The sequence below is a fragment of the Oncorhynchus keta genome, chromosome 2, assembly GCF_023373465.1.
Source record: "Oncorhynchus keta strain PuntledgeMale-10-30-2019 chromosome 2, Oket_V2, whole genome shotgun sequence".
NCBI classification, from domain to species: domain Eukaryota; kingdom Metazoa; phylum Chordata; class Actinopteri; order Salmoniformes; family Salmonidae; genus Oncorhynchus; species Oncorhynchus keta.
Window position 1 is genome coordinate 24,518,807 of NC_068422.1, and position 24,162 is coordinate 24,542,968.

Below are 24,162 nucleotides of genomic sequence, written 5' to 3' on the forward strand. Positions count from 1 at the left end.
CCCCTTGTTTAGTTCTCAGACAGTTGTTACCTTGAATTCCTGTCTCACATTCCATTTCTAATCCCCAGTGTGTCCAACCCATCTAATTCAAAGTGCTAAAAGCTCTCAAACTTTCAACTCATGGTTCTAAAAGGTTACCATGGTGAACATGTTCTTATTTGACACATCCTTTGACGACAACACAGCACGATGAGATAGAGGTGAGAACGTAAGGGTACAGTGTATGTGCAGAAGGAAGGACCATACATTATAGTCGTCAGCAATTAAGAGTAATAATTTAATTTCCTACTGGATATATTTTGCACTGGCAGAAGCCACAAGTACAACTAAGCCTTATAAATGAATCCTACCATGTGTATCGAAAATGATACTGTTAAAAATAAAATAACCAAAGATTGTATAATGCTGACTAAAATGTCTGTCCTAGATATTTGTTTTGATCTGAATAGTTTATCCCTAATAACGTAGTATTAGAGTCAGCATGAAAACACTATCACAAATATATGAGGGCAATATCACTGAGCACTTCCAAGTATATAGTGTCAAGGTGAAAACACGCTTTTGAAAAACATCAGGGATGGTTTTGAAATGTCAATTTTCAATTGAAGCGGCTCGGACACAAAGCAAGGCTGTAAAAGTCATCAAGAAATGCCAACAACAAACAAAGTCTAAACAGAGAGGATCATTTCGGAGAATGTAGTATAACACTGAACATGAAACACAGTATGAAGTTTAAAGTATTTGTACATATGTGACTGATGTGAAATGGCTAACTAGTTAGCGGTGGTGCGCACTAATAGCGTATTGATCGGTAGCGTCACACGCTCTGAGACCTTGAAGTAGTGGTTCCCCTTGCTCTGCAAGGGCCGTGGATTTTGTGGCGCGATGGGTAACGATACTTTGTGAGTGACTGTGGTTGATTTGTACAGAGGGTTCCTGGTTCGAGCCCAGGCTGGGGCAAGGAGAGGGACGGAAACTATACTGTTACACATACACTTAGACATTGAGTGGGTTCTGCCACAAAAATCTCTGATTTGACATTTCATGGTATTTGTCATTACAAGGTATTCGCATAACTTTTTTTCCCCCATGCATACAACAATGTCTGCATACTCAGACTTCTCACTTAAATGTACACCTTGGTTACAGACCATAGGAACCCTAGACTTAGCATGAGTAGCAATATCAATAGGCTAGGTAGGTGGTTTAGTAACATTTGGGGTCTCGTCCGGGATGCACTGTATATACTGGGTATACCAAACATTAGGAACACCTTAGTAATATTTAGCTACCCCCGAGTTCCCCACTGTCAAACACTTTCCACAGGGATGCTGGCCCATGTTGACTCCAATGCTTCCCACAGTCGTGTCAAGTTGGCTGAATGTCCTTTGGGTGGTGGACCGTTCTTGATGCAAACGGTAAACTGTTGAGTGTGAAAAAAAATATCAGCATTGCAGTTCTTGACACAAACCAGTGTGCCTGGCACCTACTACCATACCCCCATTCAAAGGCACTTAAATCTTTTGTCTTGCCCCTTCACCTTCTGAATGGCACACATACACAATCCATGTCTCAATATTCTTAAGGTTTAAAAATGGTTCTTTAACCTGTTGCCTCCCCTTCAGCTACACTGATTGAAGTGGATTTAACAAGTGACAATAACAGATCATAGCTTTCACCTGGACTCATCATTCTGTATACTCCGTGTACTTTTTCATGTTTGATATCAATTAAAGTATTGGTTTCCAAATTTTGTCCACTGGGTCTGGTAATCATTTGGGCCTTTATTATAAAACAAATAAGTCACACGGAGATCCTTAAAACCATGGGTCTTCATTCGCTCCCTCACAACAGCTTAATTGTTATTTGCGGCACGCTTTTCTTTTAATCTATTGAATAAATCTAGTTTTATTCATCTGATCATACATCATTCAGCAAAATAACCACTGATTCATTACACTAGCGAGCATTAAATCATTACAGTCAAGCTGCAGGTACATTAACTCTTAAGGTAATTATACACTGAGTAGAGGCACAGGTAAACAGATTAGTCAACTGGAGGCCAATGTTTTGATACAGCGAACATCTCTTGAAGGGTATTTGTGCTATTAGGAATTCCCCAATTCGTAGTGTTGTTCCATTTTGCGTGGTGTCCACTGTCCTAGTCCCCCCAAGGCAGAATAATCATTAGTGAGAATACAGTTATGACTCAAGATGCAAAGAAGGGTATGGATCACATTTCTAGGTCACAGACAGGTGTTTCCAACATACTCATAGATCATGTATGCTCTTAGGCAAAAAGGTGCCGAGTAGAATCATATAGGTTTCTTCAGTTTGTCCCCATAGGGGAACCCTTTTTTGTGCTAGGTAGAACCCTTTGCAGAGGGGGTTCTTCATATAATCCTCTGTAAATGGTTCTACCAAGAACTCTTATCATCTAAAGGTTCTTCCTAGAACCCTCTGAACAGTTCCTCCAGCCTTATTATGCTTTAAAATGAAACTCTTTATGACAATTCATTACATACTTGTATATCTCAAGGTAGACTTTAACACGGTGGTGTGACTTACAGGCCTGATTATGCTTGCTCGCAAAGTGAAATGTAATTCCTATTTGAGAAGTCCGTCACTGGCCGCGTTTGACAGACATGCACAGGCACACAGAGAGAGAGCCTGCTCCGTTGTCAATTACGTTAGCAATGTGGGTAGACACAAGTTAACAACTTCGCTATCTTACATAGATTACACACTTTATTCTTACCTCCCGTCAGCAACAGTTTATGACATACAGACAAGCGTTTAGGTAAAGCAACGTTAATTGTACTTCATGTTATGGATGAGCGCGCTGTTTGTTTGGTTCTGTTCCTCTCTCTCCATTTCTGTAGCTTCCTGGTATGCTGGTATGAGGACGAGAGCTACGGCAATCAAGCTGGCTTTGTAGAGCCTGTCCGGAATGGCTCGTTCATGTGAATGGGCGTATTGGAAGACACCATGTCGGTAGGGATGGGATTTTGTAAATGTGTTATAATGTATCATGAGAAACGGATTACAAAGGTGCAATGTACATCATTCATTATGCTTAGCTGAGTGGAAAATATAGGCTTTGATGATGGTAATTACCTAATTAATTAGTGTTTAATATGTTCTGATGGGAATGGCTTCACCTACAAAAGGAGCCTCTCTTTCAGTTCAAAGGGACCCTTTTGGATTGAGCTGTTGATGGAGCAGCATTGTTTTTAGCTGTCCCATAATGTACATTTTTGATGGCAGTACTGTTGTTTTTCTTCCGGATTCACTATGTATATAAACACCCTTGCACAGAAGTACTTTTTCGGCTCCACCATCTTTTTATTTGATAGAGGTTAGGTTTTTCAGTTTCAGTTTAGGTTTTTCAGTTTAGCCTTCCGGCCTACTCTACATGTCACTATTGGAATCAAGCGAGAGTGAGGATATCCAACAATTGGAACATTTAATCACCCACAACCTGCATTCAGAATGACTGCCAGAGTAGGGAAGATTGATAGTCTCATCTATCTAAATCTAAACTGGAGCGATCATTTCAATAACCGTTGCTATTTGACCAACTACTAAAATGTATGTTATTTATCTTTGTATAGCATAACATTAATCAACCAATCAATGTACATTGATTAAACAATCAGATATTGAACAAACCATTCTGAAAATCAACATGCTATAGCATGCTGGGAAATATGATAATGATTGGTGTGGTTTTGAGTGTTTTACTCTACCACAAAGCAAAAATTACACAATCACACTCAACTTTGGGTATTAATAGTAATACCGGGGTTATTTTACACCACAAAGTGTTAAGTTAATTTAACTTCTGAAACAACACTAGAAATGTTCCACTGAAAATCAACACTAGGTTAAACTGGCCAATTTGCTGTGTACAGTACTATACAATACACTGCTGGTTCACTAATATTCCCTTCTATTCTCCTACTCTCTTCTCAATAAAATCACAGAATATACTGATTTGAAAGACAGAAATCATGGCAAAGATATCAATTATGTCAGTACTTTATATGAACAATGATTAAGGGATACTTGCACAAATATTCCCACATACAGTTTAAAACATCACACTTGTCTTTTTAAACTTAAATATTACTCATACTCCTGATGTTAAAGTTTAAACCCTGAGGTAAACACTAACGCACAGGCACTATTTAAAAGATTGGCTGGATTCACTTTCACTTTGATCTTGTTGTTCTGTTCTCTGTCCCTGGTTTTACTCTGGATGCCAAAACCGAAAGTCTACTCACCCCATTGTGACAATCCATGAGAATGAGGACAGACTTTAAGACACTTAACACTCAATTATTAATTTCATACTTTAATGAATGCTCTCCAGACGAGTCCCCGCTGACCTTGCATTGACATTACTTCCTGTTGTCATTTGATGTTTACTTCCTGTAGCTGTCATTTGCAGTTTCGATATAGCATTATGAGTTGGGAGTGCTTCTTCCCTCAGATGCGTTACAGAGGTTTTGTTTACTTTTACAAACTGGCTGCTTGGCCGAATTCTCTGGACATTTCATCCCATAGCTAAACAATCGAACCTTCGGAGCATGTGGGGATTCTCTACTTTACATTAAAACAATGTATGTAGCTGCAGCTCCTTCCGCTGCCACTTGCCCCTTGTTTCTGTTCTCACTCACCCTGCACATGATCGTATGTCTTTGTCTGGTGTACAAACTTCAACAAACTGTTGTAACAATAAACAACCTTTCTCTGTTGTAAATATAATTTAAAAAACAATCAAAATAACCGGCCACACACATTGTATTCCATGTGCGACAGACTGATCACTTGAATTGACCAAACACTGGCTCATGGCCAACGGTTAAAATGTCGCCTACACATGCAGAATGTTTGGCTGCGAATTTGCTCAGGAATAAACACTGTACATAATTTGAGAAGATCTAAGTGCACATTCCTATGAAACTGATTGTGATCAAATGGTTGACGTGCAGATGCTGCATGAATTATTTTACTGGTAAAATGTGAAAATTATACAGTAATTCACAGTTAGTAAAGTGAGAAACATGAAAGGAGGGTGAGCAGCAGTTACAGTTGAAGTTGGAAGTTTACATACACTTAGGTTGGAGTCATTAAAACTTGTTTTCAACCACTCCACACATTTCTTGTTAACAAACTATAGTTTTGGCAAGTCGGTTAGGACATCTACTTTGTGCATGACACAAGTAATTTTTCCAACAATTGTTTACAGACAGATTATTTCACTTATAATTCACTGCATCACAATTCCAGTGGGTCAGGAGTTTACATACACTAAGTTGACTGTGCCTTTAAACAGCTTGTAATTCCAGAAAATTATGTTATGGCTTTAGAAGCTTCTGATAGGCAAATTGACATCATTTGAGTCATTTGGAGGTGTACCTGTGGATGTGTTTCAAGACCTACCTTCAAACTCAGTGCCTCTTTGCTTGACATCATCAAAAAATCAAAATAAATCAGCCAAGATCTCAGAAAAAAAAAATCTGGTTCATCCTTGGGAGCAATTTACAAACGCCTGAAGGTACCACGTTCATCTGTACAAACAGTAGTATGCAAGTATAAACACCATGGGACCACGCAGCCATCAAACCATCAGGAAGGAGACGACTCCTAGAGATGAATTTACTTTGGTGTGATAAGTACAAATCAATCCCAGAACAACAGCAAAGGACCTTGTGAAGATGCTGGAGGAAAAAGGCACAAAAGTATCTATATTCACAATAAATTAGGCCTATATCGACATAACTGGAAAGGCCTCTCAGCACTGCTCCAAATCCGCCATAAAAAAGACAGACTACGGTTTGCAACTGCACATGGGGACTGATGCAGGAGGGACTGATGCACTTCACAAAATAGATGGCATCATGAGGGTGGAAAATTATGTGGATACATTGAAACAACGTCTCAAGACATCCGCCAGGAAGTTAAAGCTTGGTCGCAAATGGGTCTTCCAAATGGACTATGACCCAAAGCACACTTCCAAAGTTGTGGCAAAATGGCTTAAGGACAACAAAGTCAAGGTATTGGAGTAAGGATGCCTACAAACCATGACTCAGTTACACTAGCTTTGTCAGGAGGAATGGGCCTAAATTCAACAAATTTATTGTGGGAAGCTTGTGGAAGGTTACCCAAAACATTTGACCCAAGTTAAATGATTTAAGGGCAATGCTACCAAATGCTAATTGAGTGCATGTAAACTTCTGACCCACTGGGAATGTGATGAAAGAAATAAAAGCTGAAATAAATCATTATCTCTGCTATTTTTCTGACATTTCACATTATTAAAATAGAGTGGTGATCCTAACTGACTAAGACCGGACATTTTTACTAGGATTAAATGTCAGGAATTGTGAAAAACTGAGTTTAACTTGTTATAGCTGCAATCCCGCTAACGGGATCGATATGACAACTACCAGTGAAAATAGAGGGCGCCAAATTCAAACCACAGAAATCTCATAATTACAATTCCTAAAACACACATGTCTTATATCATTTTAAAGTTAATCTTGTTGTTAATCCTACCAAAGTGTCCAATTTCAAATATGTTTTTCAGCAAAAGCACTACAAAAAGCAGAAATAGAGATAAAAATTCATCACTAACCTTGAAAAACATGCATGTTTTGTTTGATAAGGTTCATATTTATATAAAAAAATCTGAGTTTACATTGACGTATTAGATTCACTAGTTCCAAAAACATCAAGTGATTTTGCATAGCCACATCGTTTCAACAGAAATACTTATCATAAATGTAGATGATAATACAAGTTATACACATGGAATTATAGATATACCTCTCTTTAATGCAACCGCTGTGTCAGAATTTTTTTAAAGCAACCTATGCAATAATCTGAGACGGAGCTCAGAACAGTAGCCAAATTAGCCGCCATGTTGTAGTCAACAGAAACCAGAGAATACATGATACATTTTTCCTTACCTTTGATGAACTTCATCAGAATGCAGTCCTAGGAATCCCAGGTCCACAATAAATGCTTGATTTGTTCGAAAATGTCCGTTATTTATGTCCAATTAGCTACTTTGGTTAGCGCATTTGGTAAACAATTCCAAAGTCACAATGCGCGTCCACTATAACGTGACAAAATGTCCAACAGTCAGTAGAAACATGTCAAACGATGTACTGAATCAATCTTTAGAATGTTGTTTACATATATCTTTAATAACGTTCCAACCGGAGAATTAGAATGACTTCAAATGAGCGGTGGAACGCAGGTGCTTCCCCTGTGAACGCGCATAGTGAAAGCATGGTCAACTAGTGGCAGTGGTGACTATTTCCTGTCTCATTCGACCCCCCTTCACATTAGAGTCATTAGACAAAGTTCTATTGACTGTTGACATCTAGTGGAAGGCGTAGGAAGTGAAAACTCATCAATATCTCTGTAATTCCAATGAGAGCTTGGTTGAAAATCTGCCACCCCCAGAAAAAATACAAACAGGAAGTGGAATTTCTCAGGTTTTTGCCTGCAATATGAGTTCTGTTATACTCACAGACATAATTCAAACAGTTTTAGAAACTTCAGTGTTTTCTATCCAATACCAATAATAATATGCATATATTAGTAACTGAGACTGAGGAGCTGGCCGTTTACAATGGGCACCTTTTCATCCAAGCTACTCAATACTGCCCCTGCAGCCATAAAAATATAAATGCATTTGGCTAAGGTGTTTGTAAACTTCTGACTTCAACTTTACATGGAGGTATTTTTTGTCTCTATGACATTCAGAGGCTGAGCTACGACGTTTAACTGTTTGCTTTGAATGTGAATTAGAAGTCATCCTGTTCTATGTGTGACCGACCGCATTGAGTTGGTCTATGTAGCAAAATTTGAAATTGTATTTTTTTTACATTGGATAAAAACACATACACAGAGCTACAAAATGGTATATCATACTCTGCATTTAAGGAACAATGGGAAAGTAATTATGGTTTGAAAATAGATAAACTTAGAACCTCACTTTTGAGAAAATGGTCTTTGAATGTTTTGGTGCCTACTGATGAGCTCTTCTTTGTCTACACCCATTAAGCATCGTTCACACCCTCTTAAACTTTAGCCCACCCATCTCTTTAAGGTTTTGTCTGAGCAATCCCTCTTAGCAGCAGCAGTCAAGCATACGAGCTAACTGGCTAACATTGACTAGCTACTTAGACACAAATGAGAGAACAGCTCACTGAAAGTTTGATTTGATCTGACCATTTTACTCATCCTAGCAGAGCCAGTTAGGCTGTTATGTTATCCAGAGCGTTGGTGACTGCAACTGTGCTGCTGGCAACAATATACGTTTTTTTGGTGATGTTTACTGACACCGGTCATATTCAATGGGTATTGAGCGTTCGTAAATTCATCAGTTATTCTGCACGCTGGCACACTCAGACGAGAGTGTTCTGAAATCGGAGTAGATCGCCAGAGCAAATTTACCAGCTATGTCTATCAACAGTTGTCGCAGTGACATTCTATTGAAATGGTTACTTGCATAGTGGAGTCTTTTGTTAAGACATGTGGCTTGATGGTATACCAGTAGAGGTATATGTGACTGACCGGCTCAAATCAGTCATATGTAGCAAAATATGAAATGTGTTTACATTGGATAAAAGTAGAGACTCAGAGCTACAAAATGGTATATCATACACTGTGCGAGGAGCAATGGGAAAGTTATTCTGCTTAGAAAGTTGATAAACTTGTTCAACTCACTTTTGATAAAATGGCCTTTGAATGTTTTGGTACCTACTGGAAAGCTCTCCTTTGTCTACACCCATTCAGCATTGTTCACACCCTCTTAAGCCAGCCCCAACCATCTCTTTAATGATTCACATGTGAAGTCATGTGCTAAACAGTGAGTAGTGTAGTAAAGATTAAGATTAAAAGTGGTAAAAGTAGTAGCCTACAATAAGAGGTAAACAGAAAGTGTCCGTATAAAAATATTTAGATTACGATTAACCAGACACACTTGTCTTAATTGATGGGTCATTTGAAATGCTATATCCCCCAGCCACATGTTGCCAAGTGGATGGGTCTCTACAGAAGGTGTAAACTGTACAGCCAAATGGTTACTTGCGTAGTAGCAATATCAGAAATAGACAGTGTCAATATGAATAAAATATACAGTATGTACAAGAACAATATCAATATCAGTGATAGATGAGTTAGTTATATGCATACAATCAGGGGTAAAGTGGCTGAGCAGCTAAAGATAGCATCAGCAACATACAGTGTGTGTGTTAGGAGAAAGTCACTTGAATAGAGGCACTGTAGATTGTGCTGATGACTGGTCCATCTGAACCATGCACGAACAAGGGAATCTATATTCGAAGAGCCTGTTTCTGTCCTGTCCTTGACTTTGGTGCAGGGCATGTGATGTCCATGATCTTTTTGAGAACTCCATGATCTTCTCAAAAACCTAAGTTTGTCTAGCTGTGTCCTGTCCAGGTGGTGCTTGTACAGGCAGACCATCTATGGGAGGAAGGATGTCAGCGTTGCGCAGCAGCTGAAACCTTGTCCTGACTGAGTCAGAACGCTCCTTGGCGACAACAACACCAGGCTCCAGAGCATTGAAGCTGTAGAACAGGAAATAACAACAACAAAAAATAGAAGACATTACAACCTTGCACTACATCAATTCACCTCCCAAGTTTAGATAAGAAGAATAACCTCATACAACGCAATGAAAATGATATTCACATGATGTGCTGGTACTGCTTGAACAGTGGCAGCGGCCTGAAGTACGGAGTCAGGTGTTGTTGCCAGCCATAGTTTTCCACCAGCACCGTACCATCCTCCAGTCCAAACAGCTGTGGGATCTTGACCCCTGTCACAGTGCTGTCCTTCACAACACCAGCAATCTCAGACAAAGTGTTCACTCTGGTCTTTCTGAAGCGCTGCTTGATGAGGCCGAAGCACCAGTCGGGGGCAAACTTGGTGTGGCCTGTGATCAGGTAAGTGAAGGTCCAGACTGTAGTGGAGCTTAAGCATGGTCCACCAGGCACAATACCAGAGCACAAACTTGTTCTTGTTTTGGCCACTGCAATTATCACAATTAAGGTCCACACGTGTTTCCCCAACTCCATAGTTGGTGAAGAAATGGTGCATGTAGTTGATGACCGCGCTTCTGCCTTTGCTAGATGACGTGCCTTCATCAATTAAGTAGTTGCTTCACAGCAGACACCAAACAAGCCACACTTGTGAGGAGTTAAAAAGTAGATGGGACCTGGCTGTATGGGTCAGAAGGATAGTGCACCTGCAAACAACAAAAGAACATAAAATTAATGAAAAGAAAATGTACTATAAAACATATTTTTTTATGGATCATTATCAGGTAAGTTTCACTTACCTACAAATGTGCAGAGCATCAGCACTGCATACAGAAACATCATCTCGGAAACTGGAAGTTAAAATGAAAACATGAAATAATGTGAGATCAATAAAAGTAGTGCCTATCATGGAGGTCAATGATTAAATAATGAAAGTGTGTTGTTTATGCTTTACATTCCAAGTGTTGTCATCGATTCTTGTAGAGACGCCACACTGCTGCTTTTGTCACATGGGATTGCAGCAGCTCTCCACCAAAGTGTTTGTGTCCTGGGATGGCGTCCTGGTAATACTATTGTGTTATCCTCTGCGTAGTTATTGATGAAGTTCACAATTTGCTGCAAGTCCTCATGCTTCAGGTGTAACCTGTGCTTGCTTGAGCCAGCTCTATTTTTGATGGTAGGCATTAGACCATTATCCTTGTATGACTGGTGGAGGAGAGAAAGGCTTGTTCTACTGATGCTGAAAGGCAAATTCCAGATACAAATATGTTGCCATTATTATACAATAGATTGCCATAATCACCGTCAGACATACCTGGCTAACTTGATGGGTCATGTAATCATCTGGCGAGGTGGAGTCTTTTGTTTAGACATGCTAGCTGAACAATGAACCATAATCCTAATCCATAGAGTACTAGCAATACGAACAGATTGTCATAGCTAAAGTTAACCAAATAGGTTCAATGTTAGCTAGCTAACATTAGGCTATAACTGGCAACATGAAATGGCATTCTGAGATTAAATTACTACACACAGATCATAAATGTAATGTTAGCTAACGAGCCAGCCATCTAACATCAGCTAGTTTACGTAAACTCACTCACTTTTGTACATCGCCTTGGTCCGTACAATTGACCTTCTTTTAGCGCCCCCAAAAACGTAATAGTTCCAGATCAACTGTAATGTCAATACCATTTTAAAGCACACTTTCTCCCCTTTCCAACAAGATAAATGACACGACCTAAATGCTGCCCGTTTCTGCATGATTCAAGAAGGCAATGAGCCCCGTTGAGTCTTTGTAAAAATGGCAGGTGGGGAAGCGAAACTAATGCATGATAGTGAGAAGGAGAGATGTTGTGTGGGAAAATTGCTTTTTTTCACTCGATCTGTCCAACTTATCACCTTATCGTCTCTAAAAATGTAAATAAAACACTACAAAGAGTTTATATAATGTGTAATTACATACCTATTTGAAGGTTTGTGTCGAATTTGAATCGGGTTTTTAGGATGGTGCTAAAGTGATCTTCAGAGGTAAACAGATTTTTTGAGAGTCGTTATCGCTTGCAGTGACGACGCAAAATATGACTAGGTATCCCCCTCTTACCCCCGTCACTGTCCATTTCTTGTTTTTAAACGATGAGAGAACTGCTACACCTGGTGGAGAGAGATTGTAAGACAGAAATAATTGCTTTATGCGTGCTGTACGTTACAGCATGACACGTCATGAGGTAACTGAGGGTCCGTTTTTTTTCAACTTTTCGCCAATACTATAGAGCCATTACCATGTCGATCAACGCTTGAATAGAAATTTAGTTCATACCTCAGATTTTGATGTCAACACAGTCGCTACAGTCCCATTAGTTTTCTTGTGTTGCGGTTGCGCACATTTGTATGGAATGGTGTGAGTTTACGTTAGCTAACAGTAAGATTTAACTTTGGGTCTTTTGTTCAGACATTTAGCTAGATAGCTAAACAATTAACCATAATCCCAATCCACAGAGTACTAGCAATACAAACCGATTGTCATAGCTAGCTAAAGTTAACCAAATTGGTTCAATTAAAAACGTATCATATCTGAAACTGTAGCTAGACTCTTACCCGTATACATGGATGAATGCTTCACGGCAGACTGCAACCCCTTTCATTAAATAAGACGTCCTGTGTTGTTTCCATTTTGTTTGTACAGCTTGCTTGGCCTGTTGTTGTGTCAAGTCACTCTGGTTCACACTGACCGTGTGCAATGCCATAAGAATCATCTTAAGCTTTAACCTCCACCCAAACTCTGACCATTTTAATCGCCCTAGCAGAACTGGTTAGGCTGTTTTCATGTTATTCAGAGCATTGGTGACTATAATTGTGCTCCTGTCAACAATTTAATTAAGCTTTTTTTGCAGACGTTCACTGACACCGGCCATATTCAACCGGTGTTGAGCATTTGTAAATTCATCAGTTATTCTGCACTCTGGCACACTCAGCTGAGAGTGCTCTGAAACAGTTTTTGCAGGGACATTCTATTGAAATGGATACTTGAATAGTTGAGTCTTCTGTTAAGTTTTACTATAAAATAAAAAATGTTAAAAGCCATGTTAGACAGGATTACCTACACAAACTGACCAGCTCAAATAGACAGAAGCGTGCTATATGGCAGACCAATCCAAACATCTCTCGGCATGTCCAGCCCACTCATTATCTCAGCCAATCATGGGTAGCGGGAAGGTTGCTCACTTTTTCTGTGGTTTAACCAACTAGACTCATAATTTAACAATTTTATTAATATTTACATATGGCATAGAAGTTTGTTGTTAAGGCACATGAGCCTTCGAGAAGGCATTTCTGCCCAAAAACCCATTTAGATTTTTGTATTATTTTACATTCAAATGGTTCTCCTGTGAAGTGCTGACCCGTGACATGTGCCTTGTTTCCTGAAACAGCTCACAGACTTTTTTAATATACTCAAAAATCCATTATTAGCCTGTTTTAATTACTTAATTAATTAAATGGTAGACTTAGGTACTCAACAAGAATGTCTGATTTCATTACTACTAAAACAGGACCCAGGTGGTAAGTATAAAGGTTCAGTCTGTTTAAAAAAAACTGGAGGCCTCTTACACTTCAATATTGTGATGCAAAAATCCTGGTGAAATGTACAGCTCGAAGAATAAAAAAGGTTTCACCAGATATTGTTCATCCTTATCAGACACTGAACATTTTTTTTACATGGACAGTATTTTGGAGATAATATACAATAATTACTTGAAACAATTGAACATTATGAAACATCATTGGGGCGGCAGGGTAGCTTAGTGGTTAGAGCGTTGGACTTGTAAACGAAAGGTTGCAATTTCAAATCCCTGAGCTGACAAGGTACAAATATGTCGTTCTGCCCCTGAACAGGCAGTTATCCCACTGTTTCTAGGGCGTCATTGAAAATAAGAATTTGTTCTTAACTGAATTGCCTGGTTAAATAAAGGTAAAACAAACAAAAAAAGATACCAGGCCTGGTCTTCATAGCATATTTTGAAAATGCGTTTCATAAAGTACAACTAGAATTTATATGTAAATTCCTGGATTACTTTAATTTCGGTAAATCTCTTATACAATGTGTTAAAGTTATGTACAGCAACCCTAGATGTAAAATAGCAAATAATAGTTACTTCTCAGAAAGAATTGAGCTTTTAAGAGGAGTAAAACATGACTGTCCGTTTTCTCCATATCTATTTATTAAGTCTATTGAAATGCTAGCTAGTAAAATTAGATCCAACAAGAACATCAAGGGGCTAGAAATCCAGGGGATGAAAACAAAAGTGTCAATGTATGCTGGTGATTCAAGTTTTTTCTTAAGTCCGCAATCCGGATCCCTGCACAGTCTCATTGAAGATCACTGTTCTAGCCTCTCTGGGCTAAAACCTAATTATGACAAGTGTACCATATTATGTATTGGATCGTACTTACAGATGGCATTCAAGTTTATTATTAAGGCACATCTTCCAGAAGGCATTTCTGCCAAAAAAAAACACATTTAGATTAAAAAACAAACAGTTTACATTCAAAGGACTCTCCTGTGAAGTCGTGACCAGCGACAAATCAAATCAAATTGTATTTGTCACATACACATGGTTAACAGATGTTAATGCGAGTGTATCAAAATGCTTGTGCTTCTAGTTCCGACAATGCAGTAATAACCAACAAGTAATCTAACTAACAATTCCAAAACTACTGATGATATAGACTACAGTATATACGTATGCATGTGAGATGAATAATGTAGGGTAAGTAACATTATATAAGGTAGCATTGTATAATGTTACTTACCCTAGATTATTCATCTCACATGCATACGTATATACTGTACTCTATATCATCGACTGCATCCTTATGTAATGCATGTATCACTAGCCACTTTAACTATGCCACTTTGTTTACATACTCATCTCAAATGCCTAGTTTACTGAAACGAGTCACGTGGGAGTCGGATGCAATCATTCAATTGAGCTATTCACTTTCTGAAAACTACACAATTCATAGGCAGTAAAAAAAAAAATATCATAAATATAAGATTGTTCATAATACGATATTAAGCATACAGTATTTCTGTCAGGAAAATAGCATACAATCTGGACAAAACTTTGCCTTCAATTATTATTATCATCATCATGAAATAGCCTACCTAACAATAGATGTTAAACTATGTAGAATTGCAGAAAATGTATTTTTCATACATCAACATTTTCTTTCGACCTTCATAAAATAAAGCTTTTGGTTGTGCATTTAAAATATCTCAATAAAGAAATGTGTTTCTCCGACTTTGCCCTTACTCTAATGTACAATTGTCCCCCAACAACCCAAGCTTAGAACTGACGAATCAATATTACTTAGAAAAATCCTTCTGGTGAAAGAAAACCTGAAAATTAAGTACACACATTTTAAATGACATATTAGTGTAGGCAAGAGCCAAAAAAGACTAGACATTTTTATAAGCAGCCTTTCCCTAAAAATGACATACTATGCACTAAGGTTTTACAGCAAACTCAGCTTATTACACCTGCTTCTGCTATTGATGTTCATAGGTCACATTGTGGGTAAACATACAGTGCATTCGGAAAGTATTCAGACCCCTTGACTTTTTCCACATTTTGTTACGTTACAGCCTAATTCTAAAATTTATCAAATAGTTTCCCCCCCTTCATACACAATACCCCATAAGGAAAAAGCAAAAACAGACTTTTGGAAATGTTATAACAAATAAAAAACTGAAGTATCACATTTTATTCAGACCCTTTCCTCAGTACTTTGTTGAAGTACCTTTGTCAGCGATTAAAGCCTTGAGTCTTCTTGTGTATGACACTACAAGCTTAACACACCTGTATTTGGGTAGTTTCTCCCATTCTTCTCTGCAGATCCTCTCAACCTCTGTCAGGTTGGATGGGGAGTGCCGCTGCACAGCTATTTTCAGGTCTCTCCAGAGATGTTCGATCGGGTTCAAGTACGGACTCTGGCTGGGCCACTCAAGGACATTCAGAAACTTGTTCCAAAGCCACTCCTGCGTTGTCTTGGCTGTGTGCTTATGGTCGTTGTCCTGTTGGAAGGTGAACCTTTGCCCCAGTCTGAGGTCCTGTGCAGGTTTTCATAAAGGATCTCTCTGTACTTTTCTCTGTTCCTCTTTTGCTCGATCCTGACTAGTCTCCCAGTCCATGCCACTGAAAAACATCCCCACAGCATGATGCTGCCAGGTTGCCTCCAGAAGTGACGCTTGGCATTCAGGCCAAAGAGTTCAATCTTGGTTTCATCAGACCAGATAATCTTGTTTCTCATGGTCTGAGAGTCCTTTAGATGTAATGTTCCTTTTACTGAGGAATGGCTTGTGTCTGGTCACTCTATTATAAAGGCCTGATTGGTGGAGTGCTGCAGAGATTGTTGTCATTCTGGAAGGTTCTCCCATCTTCACAGAGGAACTCTGCTGCTCTGTCAGTGACTATCGGGTTCTTGGTCACCTCCCTGACCAAGGCCCTTTGCCCCCGACTGCTCAGTTTGGCCGGGCGGCCAACTCTAGGAAGAGTCTTGGTGGTTCCAAACCACTGTCTTCTTGGGGACCTTCAATGTTTCAGAAATGTTTTAGTACTCTTTGAAAGATCTGTACCTCGACACAAACCTGGCTCAACCTCATGGCTTAGGTTTTGCTCTGACATGCACTGTCAACTGTGGGACAGGTGTGTGCCTTTCCAAATCATGTCAAATGAATTGAATTTACCACAGGTGGACTCCAATCAAGTTGTAGAAACCTCTCAAGGATGCTCAATGGAAACAGGATGCACCTGAGCTCAATTTATAGTCTCATAGAAAGTATTTGAATACTTTATGTAAATAAATAAAAATGTCAAAAACCTGTTTTCGCTTTGTCATTATGTGGTATTGTGTGTAGATTGCTGAGGAAAATGTTTTATTTAATCAATTTTGGAATAAGGCTGTAACATAACATGTCGAAAAAAATCAAGGAGTCTGAATACCTTCCAAAGGCACTGTAGATAGGGATGTAGGTAGGGATAAAGTTAGGCAACAAAATAGATAATAAACAGTATCTGATGAGTCAAAAAGTTAGTTCAAAAACGGTCAATGCAGATAGTTAAATAGTTAACCAAATTGCTACCTGGACTAACTATTTAGCAGTCTCATGGCTTGGAGGTAGAAGCTGTTCTTATAGGACTTTTTGAGGGTCTGAGGGCCAATACAAAATAATTTCAGTCTCCTAAGGGGGAGACCCTCTTCACAACTGTGTTGGTGTGTATAGACCATGATAGAACCTTTATGATGTGGACACCGAGGAACACTACAGCCCCATCAATGTGAATGGGGCGTGCTCAGCCCGCCGTTTCCTGTTGTCCATGATCAGCTCCTTTGTCTTGCTGATGTTGAGGGAGAAGTATTTTTCCTGGCACCACACTGCCAGGTCGTTGACCTCCTCCTTATAGGCTGTCTCATTGTCGTCTGTGATCAGGCCTACCACTGTTGTTTCCTAAACAAACTTAATGATGGTGTTGGAGTCGTGCACGGCCACACAGTCATGGGTGAACAGGAGTGGATTAAGCACGCACACCTGAGGGGCCCCGTGTTGAGGTTCAGTGTGGCAGATGTTTCGCCTTTGTAGGAAGTCCAGGATCCAGTTGCAGAAGGAGGTTTTCAGTCCCAGGGTCCATAGCTTAGTGATGAGATTGGAGGACATTAAGGTGTTGAATGCTGAGCTGTAGTCAATGAACAGCATTCTCACATAGATGTTCCTCTTGTCTACGTGGGAGAGGGCACTGGAGTGTAATAGAGATCTGTTGGGGCGGTAGTCAAATTGGAGTAGGTCTGGGATGAGGGTGTTGATGTGAGCCACGACCAGCCTTTCAAAGCCATTTCATGGCTACAGATGTGAGTGCTATGGAGTGATAGTCATTTAGACATGTCACCTTGGCGTTCTTGGGCACATTGACTATGGCGGTATTACAGATTGTTCCAGGGAGAGGTTGAAAATGTCAGTTTAGACACTTGCCAACTGGTCAGAGCACGCTCTGAGTACGCGTCCTGTTAATCTGTCTGGCCCTGCGGCCTTGTGTATGTTTACCATAGGAGGTTGGTGGCACCTTTAATGGCGGAGGACACGCTTCTGGTAATGACTGGAGAGGAATGAGTGGAATGGTATCAAATAGAATACATCAAACACATGGGTTCCACGTGTTTGATGCCATTCCATGCACTCATTCCCAGCCATTATTATGAGCCGTCTTCCCCTCAGCAGCCTCCAGTCCACTGTTGAAAGGTCTTATTCACGTCGGCTACGGAGAGCGTGAAAACACAGTCATCCAGAACAGATGGACCATATGCGGACTGTGTTATATGCATGTGTCCCTGGAGACAGCAACCTTACCTCGGTCCAGGGCCAGCTCAGTCTTGATTCCTTGGTCCCTCAGCCCAAGTGGGTAATTGTTTTTTCAGTTTATGGTGATGACAATAAACATATTGTAGTTATATCAGGGGATTGCCCCAGCTGGGACTCAAACCCAGGTCCAGGAACTCTCAAACCAACACCTTAACCATTACACCAAGAGATTGTTAGGTGTTTGGTTGCTACAATATTCAAAAAGGGAACTACTGTTTACATCTGTCGTATCCTGTGCACGTGACAAATAAACATTGATTTGAACTACAAAAAAAACATACCCAAAACTAAAGACCTAAAACTAAAAACCTAAAGCGCAATAGGGACATCAAACTCCATCAGTCTTACGGCTCTGTAAGCTCCCACACTCTGATTTCCCGTACCTGTGTGCACACTTAACAAAACCTCCTGACACAGCACAGCACCTGACCCGGTTGCTGCTGCCACCTGGGTATGGAGTGTGGAAGTGTAGCGTATTATGGCCCATCAGAGAGGAAGAGGCGGAGTGCGAGGCTTCACTCTCGTCCAAAATAAGCCCAATGCGTTTCCATGGGCTTATTTTGGACCTAAGCTTGTTGCCTTTGGGACAACGACTCCCATTGTTAGGGTGGAGACATGAGCATCTCGTCATTATATACAGATCTCTGGCTGTGTTCATGACAAGTGGGAAACTTTGAAAATACTGTAAACTGGGAGCAACAAGTGTGCATTCACGTGCTTTGAAATCGGTGAGAGTGCCGATTTCCTAATGGAAAACAAGCTGCTCAAATTATAGTGTTAAAAAAGCATATAAATAGATTGGTTTATATTAATGATATTTTGTCATTGCATTTAACTGCTGAAAATGCTGTTACCAAGGTAATTTCCTTATTAGGTCTCTGAGTTCAACATGTGGGAGAAGTCGGAGAACAGGGATGATAGACAACATTACCACTATTAATTACGAGTTGGAGGGGGGTTTAAGTGGATTTTTCCCAGTCGTATGCTCGTATATACGAATTTACAAGATGTCATGAATGCAGCATAATTGTGCTCATAAGAACTTAACTACCTTACTTCTTCCATAACACTGGCAACATACTGTATGTCTCAAACTATCCCTTAGTTCACTAACAATTCATTAACCTCCTTTGATGCAGAAGGATCGTGTTTGGGAACCCTGAGCACATCCCTTCTGAATAGGCCCCAAATACATTTTAGTCTAGACTTTTTAGTAAATGTAATACTCTTCAACATAAGTACTAATCAGATACACACTGATTATATATAATGTATAATCTGTTCTTGTAACTTATTTTAGGTTAGCAATGGCATAAATACTCACTGTGCCATATGAGTCACTGATCTTGTGTTAATGAAATGCCAACCTAATGTATTCGGTCAATTTAGCAGTAGTGTCAATTTATAAAACATATACATATACAGTACATAACCATTTTTGTCACTTAGCAAACCATCAACCTGGCACAACGCTCTCTTTTAACCGCTAGACTACCTGCCGTATATGCTAGACAAGTTTAATGATGTATACACAGGTGACTACCAAAATAATGGAAAGGCTTGAGTATGAGGGATACAAAGTATTGTATATTGAAAGCAAGTACCTGAGTTATTTAAACAATTAACATCCTATCATGCTTAGGGTCATGTATAAAAATGCTGGGCAGGACATTATTTTGGCCATTATTTTGGCTACCATGACTATGCTCCATAGGATGACAATGACCCCATCCACAGGGCACGAGTGGTCACTGTATGGTTTGATGAGCTTGAAAACTATGTAAACAATATACCATGCATCTGTCATCAGATCTCAACCCAAATTAACACTTATAGGAGATTCTGGAGCGTTGCCTGAAACAGTGTTTTCTACCACCACCAACAAAAGACCAAATGTCGCATCCCTCCAATACACTTATAAAATCTATGCCAAGGTGCATTGAAGCTGTTCTGGCTCGTGGTGGCTCAACTCCCTATTAAGACACTTTATGTTGGTGTTTTCTTTATTTTGTTAGTTACCTGTACATGCTTAGACATGTTCCATTTGGTGAGATGTTTGGCCGAGTGCGACTGACGTAACCAGGGAGGATCCTCTTTGGTAGTCCACACCCCCTCCTCTAAACTTCTCTCAACCAAGTCTATGGTTGAAATGAGCCCTTCCCCTTCCAAAATTCTAAAGATGACAGGTGTAGGTGCACCCCCGCAAAATCGTGATTCATCCAAATAATCAGTGACGCAAAAACCAGCACACCGGTAATATTTTTCCTCATAATCCTCTTATCCCACAGCTTCCTGACAGACATAACATTTTGTTACAGATGTTAGGAGAGACTATTAGTATTTTAAAATAATAATCGTCCCTACCACGTCGTCCATTATTTACAGGTAACATACAGACCGTCTGTGTTTGTCCCATACCTAAATGTCATAATAGGGATACATACATTCTGGTGTGGAGTCCCACAGCTCTATTGTGCTTACATCAGAGTTGATAATGACAACACCTGTCAGGGCATGCTCAAGCAAGAGTCAGACCCAGATTCCCTGCCAGTCAGAGATAAGGATAACATCATAGCAGGGCTTGCATTTCCCAGGGTGACTCAGGGCAGCTTCAGGGCAAAAACTCAGAGTTAATAATAAAATATGCACCTTACATGGCCTAATTAAGACTACAACCACTTCCAGATTATGTCTGAACAATGCAAGATCATATTTTGTCCTCCCTGAGTCCTTTCCTGTTCAGCATTGGGGAACTTACTACCAGAGGCATTTCGGACACACTATGAGCGTTCATGTACTGTATGTAACCTGTTATGTAAATGTCAAGACACAAAGACATGGGTTTGTGGACGAAAATGCAGATCTTGTCTGATTCACTGTCTTAGGGTGGAACATGAATTTCTGAAGAAGTCAAGATGTTATGCTTTGAATTTTACACATGCGTTCAATGATAATTCATTGGAACCTTATGACTGACAAGATTCAAGGTGACGGTAGTAATTATATCTTTGCCATGTACAGTGGCATCTTTGTTTTGTTTTTTAGCAAAAAAACCTTTTCTATCTTTATCTCAATGTATTCATGTCATAGATGGGAAAAACAACAACAACATAAAGTCAACAATTGTTTCAGTTGAAAAATTTGTATTCTACAAAATGTATCAATTTTAAGCCTACTATTGTTTTAGCCCAAACAAAACATCCAACTGTGCCAGAAATGTAATACTTCAGAAAATCCACTACAACCTGTAACGCTCGTCCTCTTCTTCTGATGATGAGTAAGAGAGATTGGACCAATTTGCAGCGTGGTAATGTCCATTTTAATGTGTCAAACTGAACACTACAAAATACAAAATAACAAAGTGAAACAAACAAAACAGTCCCGTGTGGTAACAAACACTAACACGGAAAATAATCACCCACAACTCAAAAGTGAAACCAGGCTTCCTAAGTATGGAGAAGCATACCAGGCCAAACACAGAAATCCCAAATCATAGAAAAAGGAACATAGACAACCCACCCGACTCACGCCCTGACCATACTAAACAAAGACATAACAAAAGAACTAAGGTCAGAACGTGACACAACCATGCTATCCACCAACTAACGCCCCAGGCATCAACACAATCCTTATCTGATAATAGATAGATAGAAAATAATAGATAGTCTGTTCGATTAGTAGTGTGATGATTAATTATGAAGAGAAATAACGAGCAGGATCATTGGAAAGTATTCATACCCCTTGCCTTTTTCTATATTACAGCCTTATTCTTAAATGGATTATATTGTTTTCTTCCCTCGTCAATCTACATACAATACACCATAATGACAAATCAAAAACTCAGTTGAAGCACTTTTGGCGGCAATAACAGCTTATATACTGTAAACAGGTGTGTGCCTTTCCAAATCATTTCCAATCAAGTTGTAGAAGGATGATCAATGGAAACAGGATACACCTGAACTCATTTTTGAGTCTCATAGCAAAGGGTCTGAATACTTATGTAAATAAGCCATTTCTGTTTTTAATTGTTAAGAAATGTACAAACATTTCTTAAAACCTATTTTCACTTTATCATTATGGGGTATTGTGTGTAGATTGAGAATAGCTGTAACTTAACAAAATGTGGAAATCAAGGTGCCTGAATGCTTTCCGAATGCACTGTAGATAGGCAGACAGTCAAAAGACAAAGCAAGCTGTTAGTCATTAAATATATGTGTTCTACGTAAGTAGCTCAGTAAAATGGAATTAAGGCGAGTCACTGAAATCCAGCCAATTTACTGAAAGAGCAGCCTGTCGAGCTCACTGAGTGTCCTTGTCAGGAGTCAATGTGTTGCACTATATTTTATTTTGTCACCAACAAAAAAAACATTTGGCCTCCCCAGATGAGTTAATTTAACCAACTCTGAATGACGAAGTAAGCATTTCACTGTAAGGTCTACTTGTATTCGGCGCATGTGAGTAATAAAATGTGATTTGATTTGATCACACAGCCCACATAGGCATTTATCCCTGGAGCTCAAGCTGTCTAATGAGTTTAGAATGCTGACGAAACTGCTCAGTTTCTCAGAGAGATCGGATCATTTAATTATTTGAAATATGTTTCAAATACATTGCATTTTTTGAAATTACCTCAGGAAGCGTTTTTAGTTTTAGGCATCATTTAAATGATAAGGTTTTAATACTTCTCAGATACTAGTATACATTTCATACAGCGTTAATAATTAAACTATTTAATTTTGTTATTTATAAAATGCTCTATTAGCTAGGTTGATATAATGAATGGAATAAAGACCCCCTCAGATCTTTTCTATTTCTGACCAGGCACCAGTGATGAAAGTGTCACATGTGCTCCCTCTCCGGCCTCTAGATCACCAGGACACTCACCTGGACTCCATCATCTCCTTAATTACCTGCCCTATATATGTCACTCCCTTTTGTTCCTTCCCCAGGCGTCATTGTTTCTGTTCCATGTCGGTGCGCTGTTCGTGGTTCTTATTTTGTTCATTATGTTTTCATTTATTTATTAAAACGCTCACTCAATGAACTTGCTTCCCGACTCTCAGCGCACAGTGTTACAGAATGACGCCTCACCAAAGGGAAGCATCCGGGAGTGTTTTTTCTTGTTTTGGAGGTGATGTGGGTCCTGGTGTCAAAACCGGAGCTACCTGGGAGGCTCGATGGGCTCCTGCGCCTCAACGGGCTCCTACGCCTCAGGCTCGACGGGCTCCCACGCCTTGGCATGCTCGACGGGCTCTCGCGCCTCGGCGTGCTTGGCGGGCTTGGCGAGCTCTCGTGCCTCGGCGGGCTCTCGCGCCTCGGCCTGTTCGGCGGGATTTCGCGCCTCGGCCGGTTCGGCGGGCTCTCGCGCCTCGGCAGGTTCGGCGGGTTCTCGCGCCTCGTCCGGTGGGCTCTCACTGTCACGTGTGCTCCCTCTCTGGCCTCTAGGTCACCAGGCTTTTCATTATGGTGCACACCTTTCACCATCGTTACACGCATTATGACACTCACCTGGACTCCATCTCCTTGATTAACTGCCCTACATATGTCACTCCCTTTGGCTCCTTCCCAGGTGTCATGGTTTCTGTTCCTGTTTCATGTCAGTGCGCTGTTCGTGTTTTCTTGTTTTGTTTATTCACTCCTTGAACTTGCTTCCCGACTCTCAGTGCACAGAGCTACAGAAAGACTGTGGCTGCTTGCTGTATTCAACAGCTTTTCAGTTAGCTCCAGCTACACTTATGTAAATGGTAGAAGAGCTGTGAGTTGTTCCATTTAACTTTTACCATGCTAAAATTACAAACCTAATAGAAAACAAAAGGGGCACAGGAAGTGGGGCAGCACTGTAGGAAAATCCTGTGAATCTGATTGGAGTGCAATGTTTAAAACATATGTTTCCCTTCCATGCTCCCCTTGCTGAATCTGGAGAGGCAACTTCTGACCACAAAGAGATCATGTCAATACTAGCCTTATCACAGTGTTTCTGGTTACACAAGAATGACAGTCATGTTGACTGGATTTTATCTGCTTGGGATGGGAACACATTTTTGAAATGCTTTGAATTGTTGGGTCAACAGAAACCCAATCCCTTAACTATGGGATATACTGCAGGTATAGCTTAGTACAAAATAAACTCTTACGAATAGCATCGGACTACAAATAACATTA

The 24,162-nt window shown here is 39.9% G+C and overlaps 2 long non-coding RNA genes across 2 annotated transcripts; both read right to left on the bottom strand.

Annotated features, from left to right (window-relative positions):
* Positions 1–258: 258 nt before the first annotated feature.
* Positions 259–4,278, bottom strand: LOC118398383 (uncharacterized). Its single transcript, XR_004828619.2, has 2 exons — positions 2,759–4,278; positions 259–1,423 (listed from the first exon to the last, which is right to left on the bottom strand). It is a non-coding gene; the product is annotated as an uncharacterized LOC118398383 (long non-coding RNA).
* Positions 4,279–6,734: 2,456 nt separating this feature from the next.
* On the bottom strand, positions 6,735–23,873 carry LOC118361559 (uncharacterized). Its single transcript, XR_004821018.2, has 5 exons — positions 21,246–23,873; positions 10,540–10,824; positions 10,385–10,435; positions 9,736–10,291; positions 6,735–9,611 (listed from the first exon to the last, which is right to left on the bottom strand). It is a non-coding gene; the product is annotated as an uncharacterized LOC118361559 (long non-coding RNA).
* Between the last annotated feature and the right edge of the window lie 289 nt (positions 23,874–24,162).